At 40.5% G+C, this 19,568-nt stretch overlaps 1 long non-coding RNA gene and 2 pseudogenes across 3 annotated transcripts in view; all 3 read left to right on the forward strand.

Annotated features, from left to right (window-relative positions):
* Positions 1-19,568, forward strand: part of LOC306642600 (thiosulfate sulfurtransferase/rhodanese-like domain-containing protein 2) — a 417,963-nt pseudogene that overhangs the window by 102,228 nt on the left and 296,167 nt on the right. The gene's annotated exons all lie outside the window — the stretch shown is intronic.
* Positions 1-19,568, forward strand: part of LOC306642743 — a 152,201-nt gene that overhangs the window by 61,036 nt on the left and 71,597 nt on the right. The gene's annotated exons all lie outside the window — the stretch shown is intronic.
* LOC306642601 (U7 snRNA-associated Sm-like protein LSm11) lies at positions 501-14,730 on the forward strand (annotated as a pseudogene). Its single transcript has 2 exons — positions 501-533; positions 12,866-14,730. The product of its transcript is annotated as a U7 snRNA-associated Sm-like protein LSm11 (transcript).

Here is a 19,568-nt window from a genome sequence, read left to right on the forward strand (position 1 = left end):
AAACGCTGGCTACATTTTTCTGTAAGTGGTCTTCGAAGACCTTGTTTTTTTTTTTTTTTTTTTTTTTTTTTAGAGAATTGCTGAGGAACAGAAAGCTGTTGGTGCTTGCTTTTTTTGTTCTAGAAGGCTTGTGGGGTTGAAGAGTCCTGCTCCTCCTCCCTGCCCAATGACTTTTATGTGCTCTATAGTGAAATGAGGGGTCATCTGATTTCTTTTTTATTCTCAATTACAAATTTTCAGTTCTGCTCTCATGCTGACCAGTGCCTACCATAGTTTCTGGACAGCAGAGTTAATGAAAGAGGTATCTTCAGCCTCTACCTGTAATAGTGGATTGTTTCCCAAGAATGAGTCCTTTGGTGGTGGGCAACATGAATCTCTCTTGGATTACTGTGTGAGGAACTGGAAAGTAATGAGACTTTGGCAGCTATCTTCCACTAGGAGAGTAATGAAATGGGATAGGTGGAGATCAGGGCCTGAGATTGCGGGGAGAGGATAAGGCAATGAGACAGAAGATGGCAATGGAACAGAAGAAGGTAATGGAAGTGGAGAACGTTATGGGACTGGAGAATGGTGATAGGATTGGAGAAGGTTAAGGGACAAAAGATGGTGATAGGAAAATGTTATGTTTTGTAAGTGAGGAGTCCCCCAAAAGCTCCTGTGTGAGCCAATGCAAGAAGGTTCAGAGGAGAAATGAATGGGTTGTAAGATTCCTATCCCAATCAGTGAACTAATCCCCTGATAGGGTCTAACTGAATAAATGATAAATAAAGTGGTAGGGTGTGGCTGTAGGTAGTAGTTCATTGGTGGCATGGCTATGGAGTATATATATCTAAAGAATAGACCTCTGCTTTCCTGCTCACCATGTGAGCTGCTTCCCTCTGGCAAACTCTTCCACCATGATTGTCTGCCTCACCTCAAGCCTTGAGGAATGGAGCAGACCTTCCATGGACTAAGACCTCTGAAACAATGAGGCCCTGAAATATACTTTTTTCTTGTTCACAGTTGTTCTGGTTGGTTCCTTTAGGCAGAGAAGTGAGAAATGAGACTAGATAGTAACTCTTGTATTTTATAAATATCTTAAATGCTTCTAGTTATGTCTTCGATTAGTTCAGCACTTTTTGCATTCCAGTTATGTTCTGATTACTTTAATCTCAATGTTTTTATCCACAATTCCATGGAAATGACTTTCGTTAATGATGGAAAGGAAAGTGATGAAAGAAACAGAAATTGTTACAGCATTTATTTCTGACATTAAATGAAACAGACACTATGCAACACCACTGTAATTTCATGATTCTCATACATGTTAAACTGTACTCCTAGTTTTAGTTGCTCAAATGCATAAGAATCACCTGCAAAATGAACTTCTCATGAGGTGGTTTGTGTGCTCAGTTGCAGTGGAGCAGCATGGCTGAAATTTTAAAGAACTTGTCCTGGTCATGAGTCACAGCTCATCTCCGTGGAACTTCTTTTGAAATGAAGACTTTGCTTGGAAGGCTAGCACCTGCTGAAGACATGATTCTAAAAGTGGTTTCCTTGAAGTACTCCATTAGATGGAAGGAAGTAGGAAACAATCTCAATGAAGCATGAGTTACTAGTGATAGGTACTTAATTTCAGCTTCTTCTGCTGAACTCTATGAGGGAACAAGATGCATGCTCCATGGAAAATCCTCTTGGCACAGACCTCTGCTCTTGTGGCCTGAGGCTCATGATTGTGGATTTGGGTCAGCTGAACACTTTTGGCTCATGGTCACATGCTCAGGTCCCCACTGCCCCTGACTACTGAGGCAAGGACAGAGTCTGGAGAGGTTGATGAGTAAATGATAGGGAAAACAGTAGCTGGAATCCATAGGCATTCTCTGGAGGTGAGAATAGTAATGGTACATTCATTGAGGGTGCATCCCTGAAGGCAGTGGTTTTCTAGTACTATAAAAAAGGAATGCAAATAAAGTGAAATGACAGTAAGGAATAGGGTCAAGTTAACTGACCCAAGATGAAGAGGTGTATCAAAAACCCCTTTAGAAACCAGGAACTCTCTGAGATGAGCTAGAAAAAAAGCCAGGGAAACTATGCACAACCTTCCCCACAGCAGGGATCTGCCAATCCTTTGTGTTGTCCTTTTAATGAGCAGGTGCCCTACCGAGTCACCCTTCCACTTCTTTGGTCTGTATTCAAATCCTTGGGGGCTGACTTTGAGTCTCAAACCCCTGGGCGAAGACATTGCAGTTAGAACACACTGAGCCCCTAGTAGATTATGTGCATGTCAGGCTGGTGTCAGAGAAAGAGGACTCAGGGCACAGAAGAATCCAGGTCATCACTGTACTTTTGCCCTGACTGGAGCAGGACAGGGATGGAGGAGAAACTTGGCAGTGGTCTAGCGCATGGCTGCTGGGAGGTGACTGTCAGATGCATCAAATTCCGTGCCACATCTGGTTTTACTGCCTTACCCTGACCTTGAGGCCTCAGTGCTGTGGCTCCCAGCCATGCCCAATGACACAGGTCCTCTGCATGTGGTCTGAGCAACCCTGAGCAACCTGAACAGGGAGGACCAGTACCTCATGGGAGTAGCTCAAATCCTTTGTGTTCACTGGACAAAGAAAGCAAGAATGGTCACCACAGCCTTCAATTGCACAGATGTTCAAGGTGACAATGATTGATAGGAAGTGTTCTCAGTCATGAAAGCGGCCTCTGCCAGGACAATAGGATCAGGCCCCACTGATCTTGATGACAAACTAGATGCACAGTTCCTTCACTCCCCAGGCCTCTCCACCCATGCTCTGTAGCTACTCACTGGAGTAAAACAGGATCCACAAGGTCAGGCAACCTCTGCACATTAGCCCCTAAATGGTGAAGACACCATTCCTGCCTCCAGAGCCAGGCACCATCCCAGACTGAGAGATTATTTCGTGGGTCAGGGAATCACCTCTTTGATTGGCTGCTATTGCCTTCAAGGGAGAAATCAGGTCATCTGTGGCCTTCAGTTCCCAATTCCCATACGAATCCATTCATGCACTCATTAGTACTTGTGGGCATATTACCAGATCACCCTTTTGGTCTTTGTAGTTCCCCACCTTCCACTGAAGATGACATCGGAGGACCTGTTTATGTCTAAATGTCACTAAACTGGAGTCACAGCTAGAATTCCCTAGTCCTGGCTACTTCACCCAATTGTTAACTCATCCCTCTGTAATTAAAGAGGCAAAAACAGGCAGCCTTATTCAACATAATGTCAAGAAGTAAATTTTTCCCTACCAAAAAGTTATATCCTCTCTAGTTAAAGAGGTTTCTCCAGGCCTGTGACCTTGGAGCCCGAGCAGGGTGTGCAGGACTAGAGACAGGGTGAAATTATGATATCTCCTACCCCCAGTTTGGTCACTGGTTACTGGTGGTTCAGGGGCTTCCCATTGAGGACATTTGTGATATCACCATATTACTCTGTCTCTTTCATTGGCATCACTTCAATCCTCCATATCCCTAGCTATGCTCACTGTCCCCCAACTGTCAGATGGATATTGTATGCATATTTGTGCCATCAATGGTGGTGGGGGATAGGGTTGATGGGTGGTGTGCTGCATGTGACACAGCCCTGAGAGGCTGACTTGCAGTTCCCTCACACTCTGAACTGCAATTCCATTCTGGCCACCAATATAGTAATTTTATCCTGGCTCTAGATGAAAAGGCAGGAGCAAAAGCAGGTGACATGTCCATGTCATTCAGCCTGAGCTAAATGGTGCTGCAAGGACCATCTCCATGTTAGCCTCTATAAGGCAGGGTTTCAAAGCACCTCTGTTGCCACCAGTGTATCTAGCAGCCAAGACACTTTGACCACCTCTAACTCAAGACCATGAAACCTCCTTTCTCCCCAATCTCCCTGGACCCATTTGTGTCATGGGAAGCTAGTAAGTCCCATGGTAACACTAGTACACCAGTTCCTACAACCACAAAGGTTGAGAGTGGAGGGAAAAGCTGATTCAGACATAGGAGGAGGGTCCTCATGGAATTGTACCATCTTTGGAATCCCAAGACCGTTATATTATTTCTGTAATGATCAAATCCATGAATTCCTAAGGTATAATGAAGGAAAATGTGGTGTACGGGTAGAGTACTCAATGCTTCTATTACCTCCCTGCATGTCCAGTCTCTTCTAGAATCCATTGTAATGAAAAAACAGACATGACTTCATTTCCAATGATACACCACAACAGACGGAAGGTTCCTCCAATTATTCCAAGCAGTATTATAAAGCGGTTGTCACCTCAATTAGGAAGAAGTAATTATTAACAAAAAAACAGGCTCACATGGGGACAGTTTTTTCTCAGTATTGGCCTCAGTTATGGGAAAAACTTTGTCCCAGCAGGACAGGAGTGAGAAATGTGCTGATTTTGAACAGAGAACAAATTCTTGAAGAGCATAGTGTCTTGGGTAGTAGATGTTGTGGGCCAGAGATACCTGACTACCCTGAACATGTGTTGGCCAGAGCTGCAGATCCTTTGTGCAGCAGGACCTGATGGTTGTTGTTGTTTCTGTTCATTGGATGGTGGTGACCCCTGGAGCTTACCTGGTGACCACAAGCCATAGCTTCCATCACTCTCCTTTGGTCCAGGCAGGGAGAAAACCTGGAATAATGGGATTGCCTCCCACAGATGCATGGAATCCCTCTCTGAGGACGTTATTCTTGGAGGCAGAAAGGTCATGATGAAACTTCATTTTTCTGTGCTTATGATCCTTGCAAATGTGGTCATGAGGGCCTGGGCTACTGATGCACTTTGGTCAGCTTGTGACTGACCCTTGACTTTGGGTAGAAATTTATGGTGTCATGATTTGGGGTGGGGAGTTGGCCTGCCCTGTGCATTTCCTGGGGAAAATATACTGCAGAAATTTCTTTATTCTGTCCCAAATGCCTGCTTGAAGGAGCCTTGGAGGACTTATCCCACACACTGTCTATGACCTGTGTTACAGGGACACAGAGACTCATTTCTCCAGCACAGGATGGCAACTCCCCTGAAAACCTCTGTTTCTGAGCTTGTGACCTGGGCCATACACTCTCCCCTCTCTGGCCAGTTGGCCTAAGCTTATTTACCTTTCACCTCTGTGAGTCCTGGGGTTGAAGGATCTGGGGCTCCTGCAGGTCCTGGCTGCTCTCTTCCCTGGTTGAGATTCCGTATAGCCCTGGGAAGTTGGTACACTGCTAGTGGACATGCAGAGGGAGCCAGATAGTCTCTTCTGGGAAGCTAGGATGTCTGTAGCCAAGAGTACCTCAGAGGCACAGTCCTCATGAAACATGTGAGTGGCATAGTCGTGCAGGACAACACCAGTAGCCAGAGCCTGAGCCTGGTTCTGCGGCTCAGTGTCTGCTTTCAGACATGAGTATCCCTGGTCCTGGGAAATAGGACTTCTAAAGAGTGAGGGGCTCTTACTGGTTCCCCAAGATACTAAATTCCCCAGATTAATATGAATATTTGGGGATTTTGATGTCTTCCTTATTTCCATGGAGACTGCCCAGACAGAACACTCTTTGTCATCCTCAAGGTCTTTGATTTCTTCAGCTTTTAAAAACTGTGACCCTACCCCAACTGATGTCAGACTGTGGCGTGATCCTTGTGAGCTCACCCTTCTAGTCTGCTATGGCTCCTGCCGAGCTATTTCAAGGCTGCGACTCGGTTCCAGTGGTCTTCCAGAACTGAGAAGAGCATCACTGTTCCAATTTCTTCCCACAAGAATTTAACTGTGAGGCTGAGAGTTCAGGCTGCCTTCATGGGTAGGTGATGGAGATTCTGAGTGCCCACAGATATCACCAGATGCATTTGTGCTCAGGGACCCAAGTGAGGGGCCAGAGAGAGGACACATAGGGGTGAGAACTGAAGCTTTGCAACCTTATGGAATCCTGAACCTTTGTGAATGGATTTTCCAAGGACATTGGTATCATGGGCAATGGAGTCATCCCTGAAGTTACAGGAGGCTGAGGAGGGAAGGAGAGGAGATGGAAGTGGTGAAGCCTCAGAGTGTTTCATCTTGATAGGATTCATGCTTTTGAGGACCTTGAGGGATATGCCCTACCTGTGCATCATGCTTAACCTTGTAACATGTCCCTGCAGCACAACAAGTGTCAGCATCAAAGAGGGAGAGCTCCCAGGAGGTTTTTGTGAAGGCTTCCTTACCTTTTAAGGATGGCCCATCCCCAGTTTCCTTGTGGGTGTTTGAATTTCCAGGTGGGGCAGAGACATGATAATTCCACACCTGGAAAGACCAAACTCCACAAGAATCATGCCACCTTGAAATGTTTCTGGCCCCTTTGAATCATTCCTGTATAGCACAGTTGCTGTCATCTGTAAACATGGAGTTCCAGGAAGACCCACAATTATTCTTTGCCTGACCTCTTTTTGGGACTCTGTACCAGGACCTTCAGATTCAGATATGGGTAGATATTGGGTGGTTGTCCAAATGGATGTTGCATGAAGCTCCTTTGAAGGTGCTGCTCCAGTTTCTCCTCAGTTCAAGCCTGAGGAAATCCGCTGGGGTCTTTTTCATGGCCTATGGTTACAGGGTGCCCTGTTCTCAAACATGAGATGACTGAAAGTCTTCTGAGACTTTGGACCAAATAAGGTAAAGGCTTGTCTCTGTTGTAGTTGTTTCCACAAAAGGTGATATTTTAGGTGTTGACAAGAAGAAGGGCAAAATCTGCAGACAGAGGCAGTTTGAATTATTTCGTTTCTATTTGAATCCTTTTATTCTCTTTTTGGCTAATTGCTGTGGCTAAAGTTTCAAGGACAATATTGAAAAGGAGTGGTGAGATTAGACATACTTGCCTAGTTCCTGATTTTAGAGGAAATCTTTTCAGGTTTTCACTGTTCCTTTCAATGTTGGCCTGGGGTTTCTCATATATGGCTTTTATTATGTTAAGGCAAGTTCCTTCTATGCCTAGTTCCTTCAGCATTTTTATCATGGATACACATTAAAATTTATCAGAGGATTATTGTGCATCCATTGAGATTCATCCATGAATCTTTTTATGTGGTGGATTATGTTTATTGATTTGCATATGTTGAATAGCATTTCCATCCTTGAAACTATCTTGATCATAACAAACAATCTTCTTAATATGTTGATGAATTTGGCTTGTTGATATTTTAAGATTTAAATAAGGAGAAATAACACAAAGACCTCAATATAGGTTAATCCCATACACTCTTGGAATACACGGAGTGGCCAAATCTAGAAGAGTAATCATGGACAGTTACATGCAACAGAATTATCTGATGTACTAGAAAGTTCCTATGCAATTTACAGAGATACTGGAATCTGCAAGCTCTGATATACTACACCACTTTGAATGTTTGCTTTGACTACTAATTGGCACCAAAATGTTAGAAGAGTAAATATACTTCAAAATCCACTTGGAAATATATTCAACATTTCACAACAACCTGATATCCCAGAACGCTCAGCCAAAGAAGGCTGTGCTCTAAGAATACACTCATGTAAAGGTGGAAGAGAAACTCATTCCAATAGATATGCCAATCTCAATATAAGAGTATAAGTGATATCAAAGAACAGTCCATGTTCATGGAAGTTTGGAGTTTTATTGCCTTGAAGAGTTCTTATTTGTGTTGTGTATGAAGGTAATTATACTGGGTTCATAAAATGAGTTTGGAAGTGCTTTTTCCCTTTTTGTTTCATGGAATAATTTTAGAAATGATGGCATTTGTTCTTTAAAGCTCAGGTAGGATTCAACTGAGAGTCTGTCTGGTTCCAGGCTTTTCATTGTTGGAAGGCTTTCTTTACTGTGCCAAACTCACTAATTTTTATTTTACTGCTTAGGTTTTTCTGTATCCTCTTGGTTCAATTCTGGTATATAGAAAGTGACAAACAATGTGTATTTTTCCTGCATTTTCAATTTATTTTCCATTTATTGGAATATGTGCATTCAAATTAATCTGTAATGTACTCTGAATTTCTCAATTGTCTTCCTTAATATCTCCATTTCTGTCTCTCATTTTATTCATTTGTGTCTTCTTTCTCTTTCTTTTGTCATATTGAATAAGAAATTATTATTCTTATATATCTTTCTCAGGTAACCATTCTTCATTATTTATTCCTTTGTATGATTTTTTATTCTCCATTTTTTAATTATGTATTTCTTTGATTGCAGCTCTGAAATTTAAGAATGGTTTGTTCTTATTCATAGAAGAGCTCAAGATACATGAGTAGATAATTTATTTGGAATCTTCCAAATTTTTAAATGTGGGCAGTCATAGCTATAAACTGTCCATTTATAACTGCCTTCTCTGTGTTCTAGAGATTTTGGTACATTGTATTTATAGTCTTTTTAATACTTATAAATTTTAGTTTCTACTCAGAATCCTTTGTTGATCCACTCATCATTAAAATGTGTATTGTTCAATCTGCATGTCCTTGTATATTTTTTGTTTTTTTTTTTTTTTGCTGTTGATTTTTAACTTCATCCCATTATCATTGGAATAGGAGACATGGAATTATTTTAATTTTTGCAGTGTTGCTTATACTTGCTTTGTTTCCTAAAATATCTTTAGAGAAAGCTGAAAGGAAAGCATATTCAGCTGTTTTTGGATGAAATATTGTGTACTATCTCTTAAGTGTATGTGATTTACTGTTTGATTTAGCTCTGTAGTATCTTTGTTAATTTTGTGGCTGAATGACCTATGTATTAGTGTGATAGATGTATATTGGAATCACTTGATATTTTTACATTGGGGCCTATATGAACCAGTATGTTTCATAATGTTGTGTCATTAGGTTCACCAGTGCTTGGGACATAAATATTTATTATCTTTATGTTTTCTTGTTTGATTGTTCCCTTTATCAGGGTGTGGTGATGTTTTTCTCCACTAACTAATTTTTCTTGACATCTGCTTAGTTAGGTATGAATAGGTATTCTTGTTGACTTTCAGGTTTCACTAACATGAATTTTTTTTTATTCTTTTACTTATGAATATCTTTGATGATAGGTGTGTTTCTTGCAGGAAACAATGATTGTGTCTTGTTTTTTTTTTTTTTAGTCCAGTCTTATGATCTATGTCTGTTATTTGGAGAACTGAGACCTTTTATATTGAGTGTAATATAGAGAGAAATGTGTTACTTTTTGTCATTTTCATTTACATTTAATGTTTTTTCTATCCTAATTGTTACATATTCATTCACACTTCTAATGCAATTTCTTCTCATCCAATATCTCTTGGTTGTTTTTAGTCTTCTTCTATGTGTAGCATTCTTCTAAGTGTCTTCTACAATGCTGGCATAGTAATAATGATTCCCTTTGATTTATACTCATCTTGATAGGTTTTTATTTCTTCTTCCATTTTGATAGTTCAATTATGATGGTTTATTGGATACACTGGTCTTGGTTGGCTGTTATTTTCTTTCAAGACTTGAAATATATTGTTCCAAGCTCTTCCAGACATTTGGGTTTCTATTGAGAAATGCACAATGTTAATCTGATTGTTTTTTCTCTAATCATGAACTGGCTTTTAAGATCCTTTCTTTGAACTAAATTTTGTCGGTGTAATTATAGTAGGATTAAGAAGTTCTTTTCTAGAAGGGTCTATTTGATGTTCTGAATGTTTCAGTGTCATTAGGTTCATCTCATTCTCAAGGCTTCAGGCATTTTTCTGCTATTACATCCCTGCTATAATCATGTCTCTCTGATCATTTGTTAATGTCTATGAGCATTAGTTTTGCCTCAGAATTATTCTAAATTATGATTATAGTTTCTTATTTTTTCTGTAATACTGTCTGAAAGTTCAAGAATATCCAACTGATGTTCATGCTCAGAAATTCTGTCCTCAACTTAATCAAATATATTGGAAACACTTTCAATTCAATTTTTGATTTGATTCATTTTTTCTGTCATTTCCAATATTTCTGTTTAGTGCTTTTTTAGTATCTCTATATCTTCATTGAATTTGTCATTTATATCCTGTACTGACTTCCTTAATTCATAGTTATTTTTTTGAATCATCTTAGAATTCATTTATTATTCAAATATATTTAAAATATTTTTACTCAATATTTATCTTTTTTTAAATTCATTTTTACTGTAATGGGATACATCTTGTTTCTCTGTACATGAAGTAACAGCATACCATGTGTGTAATCATACATTTACCTAGGGTAAAAGATTTGCTTCATTCTGTTATTTTTTTCTTCCCTCCCACTCCTCCCATCCCTTTTCCTTCTATACATTCCCTCCTTACTCCATTCTTGCCACTTCCACCCCGCATTATGTGTCATCATCTTTTATCATTTGTACTTTGATTTTTTGAGATTGGCTTATCTCACTTAGCAAGACATTCTCCAATTTCAACCATTTGCCTGAAAGTGCCATAATTTTATTATTTTTTATGGCTTAGTAATAATATTCCATTATATATATATATATATATATGTGTGTGTGTGTGTGTGTGTGTGTGTGTGTGTGTGTGTGACAGTTTCTTTATCCATTCAACAATTGAAGGGCATCTAGGTTGGTTCCACAATCTGGCTATTGTGAATTGAGCAGCTATGAACATTGTTGTGGCTGTATCTCTGTAGTATGCTGATTATAATTCCTTTGGGTATGGGCCAAGGAGTGGGATAGCTGTGTCAAATGGTGGTTCCATTCCAAGTTTTCTAAGGAATCTCCACACTGTTTCCAGAGTAGCTGCAGTAATTTGCAGCCCCACCAGCAATGTGTGAGTGTACCCTTTTTCTCCAAATCCTCACCAACACCTATTATTGCTACGTCTTGATAATCGCCATTCCAATTGGGTGAGATGGAATCTTAAGGTAGTTTTGATTTGCTTTCTCTTATTACAAAATTGTTGAACATTTTTTCAATATATGTTATTGCTTGTAGATCTTTTTCTGTGACATGTCTGTTCATTTCCTTAGCCCATTTGTTGATTGGGTTATTTGTATTCTTGGTGTAGAGTTTTTTTGAGTTCTTTACATATTCTGGTAATTAGTGCTCTATCTGAAATATGAGTGGCAAAGATTTCTCCCACTCTCTATGTTCTCTCATCACATTGCTGATAGTTTTTTTTTTTTTTTTTTTTTTTTTTTTTTTTGCTGAGATAAAGCTATTTAGTTTGAATCTAGCCCAGTTATTGATTCTTGCTTTTATTTCTTGTGCAATGGGAGTCCTGTAAGGAAGTCTGATCCTAAGCCAACAAAGTGAAGATTTGGACCTACTTTTTTCTTCTATAGATGCAGGGATCTCTGATCTGATTCCGTGGTCCTTGATCCATTTTGAGTTGTTTTTTGTGCAGGTGAGAGATAGTGGTTTATTTTCATTCTGTTGCATATGGATTTCCAGTTTTCCCAGCACCATTTGTTGAAGAAGGCCTATCTTTTCTCCATTGCATATTTTTGGCACCTTTGTCCTAGTTTGAGAAAATATATTTATTTGGGTTTGTGTCCATGTCCTCTATTTGTACCACTGATCTACCTGTCTATTTTGGAGCAATACCATGCCGTTTTGTTACTATTGTTCTGTATTAAATTTGAAGGTCTGGTATTGCGATAACCCCTGCTTCACTCTTCCTGCTAAGTATTGCATTAGCTATTTGGCTTTCCTATTCTTCCAAATGAATTTCATGATTGCTTGCTCTATTTCTGTGAGATATGTCATTGGGATTTAATTGGAATTGCATTGAATCTGTATAGCACTTTTTGGTAGTATGGCCATTTTGACATTATTAGTTCTGCCTATCCAAGAACATGGGAGATCTTTCAATCTTCTATGGTTTTCTTTAATTTCTTTCTTTTGGTGTTCGTAGGTCTCATTGTATAGGTCTTTCACCTCTTTTGTTAGATTGATTCCAAGTATTTATTTTTTTCAAAGCTATTGTGAATGCAATAGTTTTTCCTAACTTCTCTTTCTGAAGATTCATAACTTATGTATAAAAATGCATTGAATTTATGAGCATTGATCTTATATCCTGCTACTTTATGAATTCATTTATGAGTTTTATAACTTTTTCTGGTGGAACTTTCCGGGTTCCTCTAAATATATAATCATGTCATCTACAAATAGGGATAGTTGAGTTTGTTTTACTATTCATATCCTTTTAATTTCCTTGTTCTCTCTAATTGCTCTGGATAAAGTTTGTAGGACAATGTTGAAATAGAAGTGGTGAAAGAGGGCACCCCCTGCTTTGTTCCAGTTTTTAGGGGGAATGCTTTCAGTTTTTCACCATTTAGAATGATATTGTCCATGGCTTAGCATTGATGGCCTTACAAATGTTAAGGAATGTTCCCACTATCCCTATTTTTTTCTAGTATTTTAATCATGAAGGATGCTGTATTTATCAAATGCTTTTTCTGCATCTATCAAAAAAATTTATGTGATTTTTGACTTTAAGTTTGTTGAATATTTATTGATTTCAGAATGTTGAAAAACCTTGCATCCCTGGGATAAAACCCACTTGATCGTGGTGCACTATCTGTTTAATATATTTTTGTATGCAATTTGCTACGATTTTGTTGAGAATTTTGCATCAATGTTCATTAAGGATTGGGTCTAAAATTTTCTTTCCTGATGTGTCTCTGTCTGGTTTAGGTAACAGGGTGATATTGGCTTCATAGAATGAGTTTGGGAGGGTTCCCTCCTCTTCTATTTCATGAAATACTTTGAGAAGTGTTTGAATGATCTCTTCTTAAAGGTTTTGTAGAACTTCAGCTGAGAACCCATCTGGTCCCAGACTTTTCTTTGTTGGTAGGCTTTTGATGTCTTCTTCTATTTCATTACTTGAAAAAGTGATCTATTTAAATTGTGTATGTCCCGGGGTCCGGGCGGCCCCGCTCCTTCCTCCCATGGGCCTCGGCTTGCTGGGCCTTTCAAAACGTGGAGGAGCGGGAGCCAGGGGCGAGCCGGCTCTCGATGGAGCCCATTGCGCCCGCCCAGCCCCGCGGCTGGATGTCAGCTCTGACAGCTTCGACCGGATGCTGGCCCTGTATGCGCCCCGCCTGCCCCCATCCCGTACCCCAACGCCCCCTGCTTCAACAACCTGGCCGAGTAGAGAGCTTCCTCGGACCGGGTCCGGGGTGGCGGGCGCGGGCGGGCGCGGGGCGGGGCCGCGAGGGGCCCCGCCCCGCCCCGCCGGACCCCCGGGCAGGGACCCGCCGCCGCCAGGACGGCCCCTGCCCTGGACCCCCGAGCGCGTCCAGCGCCTCCGCAGTCTCATGGTGGCCAAGGAGGAAGAGCACGGGACCGCCTGGGCGCGCCGGCGGGATCCGGGTCGCAGCAGGAAGGCGCCGCGCAACGTGCTCACGCGAATGCCCTTGCACGAAGGCAGCCCTCTGGGTGAATTACATCCTTGTATCCGGGAGGGGGTGAAGGTGAATGTTCACATCCCCACTTTCAAGGGACTCCGGGGCGTCCTGTACAGGCTTCCTTGTCGCATTTGACAGTTCTGGAATATGGCACTTACTGATGTGGATGAGACCTAACGAAAACCTGTTCTAGGCAAAGCGTATGAGCGGGATTCTTCGTTGACTCTCACTAGGCTATTTGGTCGGCTGAAACTTCAAGATTCCTCCAAGAAGGAAGCAGATTCCTAAGTCTGCAGTTGAAGACTCCACTCTGTCCAGATACTCCCAAACATCCACTTGGAAGGTGGCTTCAGTGTGGGGAAGAGGAGACACTGACCGGGGCTCACTCAAGCGTTCCGCTCTGTTCCCTTCTCCCTGCAGGCATCAGCAAGGGAGGAGTCCAGATCAGAGCTGTCAGGGAGGACTACACGGACAGAAGGGTCCAGTACGGGAGGTACCTTTTCCAGGCTACCACCCTTCCAGGGGCCAATCCCGTAAAAAAAAGCGAAAGCCCAAGGCGGATTACCAGCAGGTATTCACCCGACACATAAATCAGATTTTCATTCGAGGTGAGAATGTCCTGCTGGTTCACCTTGCACAGTAACCAGCTCAGCCTCATTTGAGCTTTGGTTTTTAAAAATAAAGTGCATGAATTGCTACTCTGCTGTATCCTAGTATCCCAAGGAAACCCTGAATTGGAATGCTTCCCTCTGGTACTGCACCTGCAGAGGACAGAGCAGGCTCGACCCTCTGGACGATGAGATCAAGGGGAGGATAGGCCTTAATGAAGGTGGGCATGTGAGTTACTGTCAAGACAGAAGCCATGCTTAGGTACATGGCATCTGACTGGGTGTCATGGTCTACTTCATACTCTCAAACCAAATATAAGATCTTCCATTTGACTTAGGGTCACAATATAAGTGGAATTCACTCTTCAGAGATTATAGAAAAATGTCTCAAAAAGAATTCTCATTTTTAAAGCTTGTATCCTGACTAGGCATAAATTTGACTCTATAAGTAGCAATGTAAATTGCCCCAGAGGCCTGCACCCACCTCTTGTAACTGATCTATGAATTTGCTCTACACCATTCTCTCTTGATCAAAAATGAAATTATTATCTTTGAATATCTGTAAGATCTAGAAAAGTTACCAACTAACATAGAGGTGAAATTTAGGTAGGTTAGGTTAGTGTGCTCAAAGCAGGCAGCAGTGAATGCTGCTTTGCTCCCTCTCCTTGTTATAGAAAGAATGCAGGACCTCATCAGTCTTCCCTAACCAGAGGTAGCCTCTGCAAACAGCACACCAGATGGGACTGTCACATGCTTGTGTGGTGGCTTCTTGTCCTTCTGACTTCTGTGGCATGGTGCTAGTGCATGTACCCTGTGGTATTACCCTGCTGTACATGGTGTGAACTGTCCTGTGAGCTTTGGTGGCAGGAGACTGTGACCTTCATATCTGCTTTCAAAGAGTTCTTCATGAACTTGGTAACACACATCACATGACTGAGAGTCCCCTTTCCCAGGCAGGGCTGGCCTTGTGTAGAAAATCTTTCAGAATGATTTACCAAGAATTAAGGATGGTAGTTTTATTCCCACATGTCAGGCCAAAGAGAGGCTTACAAAATACAGTGGGTGGTGTCTAAAGAGACACCCTCACTTACAGCCTTGCTTGGGTAACAGGTAACCACAGGACCTGGGAATGCTCCTACTTGAATCATTATGTGCTTTTTCAATCAACAGTGCAGAATAGGCTGCATCTTGACACAGACTGTTAGGCAATATTGACTTTTTGTTAGTTCATATTTGTTTTATCTTAGATAACTCATGTTCAAAGTGAGAATAAGAAACTAACCAGTTAAAATACATGAAAAGAAGAAGTTCCCCTGCTCTACTTGTTTTTGTCCTTGGATAAGCCTTCTGAGAAGCAGGATGAATGAAGTTTAGGGAGCTGGGACACCTGTTTCTTCTGCTAGCTGGATCACTGGCTTACCAGACAATGAAAGGTGATCAGATTTAACCCCTCTGTGCCTCAGTTTCTCCCATTAGACACCTACCTCACAGGGGCATTGCGACAAAGAATTTTAGGAAGGCATTTTACAGCCTCTAAACATATTTAAGTGCCATGAACAATTTTTATAATCTCTGTTTCATAGCTCTGTAAGAATTCTATGTCTTATGAGCAAGGCAGGTGCTATATGAACAAGGAATCTTCCTAGGTGACATACTATGGTCTAGTAATTATTATTGGAAGGCAGAGAAACTTCAGGAACTGTTATCCATATTCCATTCCATCCTCTGGAGGGACAGTGGAAGTTCTCAGAAGAATATCTTCAGTTAAGAGAAGAGCCACCTTTTTTGCTACTCCCCCCACATCTCATCCCCCACCTTTTTCTGATAATTATCAGAAAACATTCCCTTGAACTTTGCAAGGGGTTTATATGATAGTACCAAAGGGAGAATGAGCATCTAAAGATGGCAGTCCCCAAAGGGGAATTTGCAGAAGTTTTTGTTGTTGTTGTTGTTGTTTATATTTACTTGTTTTTATTTTTAAATGCACATTAAAGTGTACTCTAGAGCCAGATCAGATGCTCTAAAGTTTAAAGAGGTTCCAGATCATAAACTTAAGTTAACAGTTATCTTTGGAATCAACCAGTCTAAATTCTCTTCTAAATAGTTTATCCAAAAGTCTTATTTCCCAATTAAGAGTTGTGCTATTTAATCATCAGGCTATCCTGCCTATCTGTATCTCCATGTGACTGCCTTCATCTGCCTGCCTGCTTGTCCCTCATTTAGAAACCATATTACAGTTTTCCCAATAATGTAGACATTTGGAATCAAAGGCAATATAATCAGTGTCCATTCATTCTAGTACCTAGGTAAATCTAACCTGATTTGTTTTAAACATGCCAATTTTCATATTTATGCATAACTTTCATATATCCACATAAGGATTGATTTACTATTTTCTCCCTGCATAACCGTTCTAAGAATGCCGGGGACCAGCCCAAGCAGCAGAGTCCAGGGTCCTTGATGGCCTGAAATACAAAAGCCCCGAGTGATTAGACGGCGCAGCGTCGGTGATGGACAGCAACCACACAGACTCCGGTCAATGTTAGGATGCTGACAAGTTTATTGAATTTTCTAACAGTTTATATACCCTTACACGTTTTACTAAAAATATTTATGATTTCATATGAAGAAGGAAGTTCTTAGAAGTTTATTAATAGATAACAGAAGTTAGGTCTGCACAGTTAGTCAATTAGCGCCATCTGGCACATTCATCTTACTCAACATTTCCCTACAATGAACTTTTTTTGACCTGAAACTTACAAAAGCAAGTTGATGTACACTACTTGTTTTTTTTTTTTTCTTTAAAGTTTAACTTCTATTTGATCTCTTACCGCTAAGATTAATTATAACTTCTAGTAATTTGTTATTAATTTTTTGTGACTATAATTACATGTCTATGCTATGTTAAATCATATTATACTATTAAGAACCAAGTTATTATTTTTAAAGTAAAAAATCTTCATCTAAAAGAACTAAAACTTCTCTTTTGAACTAAATATAATGTATTTCTGTGGGAGGCTTATTACTTTGTAGAAGAAGCCAGATGTAATAAATATGTTGATCACTGAAGCTAAGGGAATCACTTATATGTAACTAGATGTCTGGGAATCTTGTAAAAGTTAACAAAAACATCATAAGACATATTGCTTCAGAATGTCCACCATTCCTATAGGGAATATTAGTGCTTTGTGTAAACAAATGAACTTTATTTTACTGGAATTGGGTTGACTCATATGAACTGTTTGTGTTCCCATCATCCTTCAACCGAAGAACTTTATTAAACATGATTAATCAGCGTAATATTGTGAGTTCTGGTGAAAAACAAAAAAGGAAGAGAGATTAACACTCTGAGGAAGGGGCTCCAGCTTTACTCAACTTACGACGAGTCCTTGCTATCGTCTTCCAGGGAAGGCCTTGGCAGCACCCAACTTATGACGAGTCCTTGCTATCATCCTCCAGAGGAAGATTACCAACCTCTGGCATGGGTCTTTATGTGCCAGGCACACTTCCCTGGCATGAGTTTTATGTGCTAGGCGCCCCCGCATAAGAAAAATATTTTGAACTGTGCTCTATACCAGGTATGACATATGAGCCCATTTATTTGCTTGGACAGTGATTCTGGAATGAATACTACCAAGTAAATGTGATAGTTCACACAAATAATGATAATTATTTTTAGAGAAGTCAGTTCTTTTTAATTATTCCTTCCTCTTTTTCATTGCAGAAATTTTTCAAAAGAAAAAAATAGGTCCTAATAATATATTGCTGCTAAAACAATGTGATCATCTAGGCCATTATACGTTGCTCTGGAGTGTGGGGGAGTAGCTCAGTGGTAGTGTGTGTGCTTAGCTTAGCATGTGTAAGGCCCTGGGTTCTATACCCAGCACCTTAAATAAATAAATAAGTAAATAAATAAATATTTTTTAAGTTGTTATAGAAATAACTGAAGTCTACCTCAGGAGAAGGAAAGGGCAAAGTAATGGTAGAGCACAGGCACCCTCCTCCCTCAACTCACCTGGGATGGGCCCTACACAGCTGAAATGCAGAACTGGTCTCTAATATTCTCCAAGGATTCCAGCTTGGGAAGCTCATTAAGAACTGTACATATTTTTGAATATCCAACTTTTGTTCTTCAAAGTAATCTCTAGGCACACAAATATGTTTCCAAGACAATTCACAGGACATACCTGTGCCATGAGGAAGGCTTCTCAGGGGTATTCACCTTTGTTAGATAGTAACAAGTGATTAAGAAATTCAAGATTTGGTTTCACACTTAGAACAATTTCAGGTGCTGTTCTTTGTACACAGAAGCAATTCTACTGCTTCATCATTAGTAGAACTTGCACTTGGTGGTTGTTTTCATATTGGGGAAGCATTTCTGCTTCCTTTCAGGGGACCGTCTTGTGTGGAGGCAGGCAGCTTTGGACCAGTCGGCACCTTACTCAATGTGCATGGCGCAGGTCAAGTCAGAAAGCCTGGGAGACATTGACCTTAAGGTCTAGGTGCATAGAAAAAAACACCTCTACATCCTGCACATCCAGAGAAATGACAATTTGTACTCCATTTGAGTACAATGAATCAAAATGCATTCTGCTATCATGTCTAACTAAATAAAACAATTAAAAAAAATAATACCTGTGCTACAGGCAGATCAGGAGCAGCTTCTGCCCCAGTGGTGTAAAGGTCAAGCAGTACCTGCAGAGATGTCAGGTCATGTATGACCTGCCTCCATCCCCACAAGCCTCACAGGCATCTGTACCTCTCTACCCCTTGAGGAAAAAGAACTAGAAACCTAACTTGATACAGAATGGACATTTGTATTTCTATTTGCACTACTCCTTTAGCAGCTCACATGGGCAAAGTCATGAAATAGAATTGGTTTTATAAATTGCTTTAAATCTTCTCTAAATTTTGCCTTTAGGAAAAAATTAAAATTCTTCAAAGACAGCTAGCTGTCATTGGTGCTGCCCCAGAACTTCTCTTTCTTTTAGGTATTTTTTTCAGAATGAAATGGTCGCTGTGGAAAGGTCAAGGTTCATATAAGAGAGGAGTATCATGTAAGAATATAATAGTTTTGCAACTGTTTCAATTTTTCTTTTCCCTTGCCAGACACACAGTGCAGCCAGCCCCATTTCAGTAACTTGGGTTCTCGGATCTGTGTTTCTCTTCTCCCAGAAGGCCTTTCTTAGTGGTTGTAAAGCAAACACATTGGATCGGGGCCCATGTTGCAAAGGTGGGCAGTCTGTCATTACTTTCTGGCAAGTTGAGCTGATGGATTTAAGATAAGCCTTTGGGGTTCCTGTCACCATTTTCTGTCCTCTGAAGAAGGGTTGGGCCTCCTTTACTCTCAGTGTTTTGAGTATTTTTCAAATGTTTGTAAGTTCTCTTGCACTCTTCTAATAAAAATGAAAGCTCTCTGTCAAGAAATGGCTTTGGATGGCTCAGAGATCTAGGGAAGGAAACATAAGTACACCTGAGACTTTCAGTTGGTTTTTTATTTATTTAGAATAAAAAGTAGTTTGATAAGCTACCAGAGTTACTGCTCCTTTAAAAACACTCTCTGAAAAGATGGGAACTGTCCCTTAGGAAAGCTATAAAAGCTATTCCCAATACATTGCAATTGCTTTTGATTTTGAGTCCTTTGGAGCAAATATTTGATGTTTTGTCTGATGT

This window comes from Sciurus vulgaris, assembly GCF_902686455.1.
Source record: "Sciurus vulgaris genome assembly, chromosome: 13".
Lineage (NCBI taxonomy): Eukaryota > Metazoa > Chordata > Mammalia > Rodentia > Sciuridae > Sciurus > Sciurus vulgaris.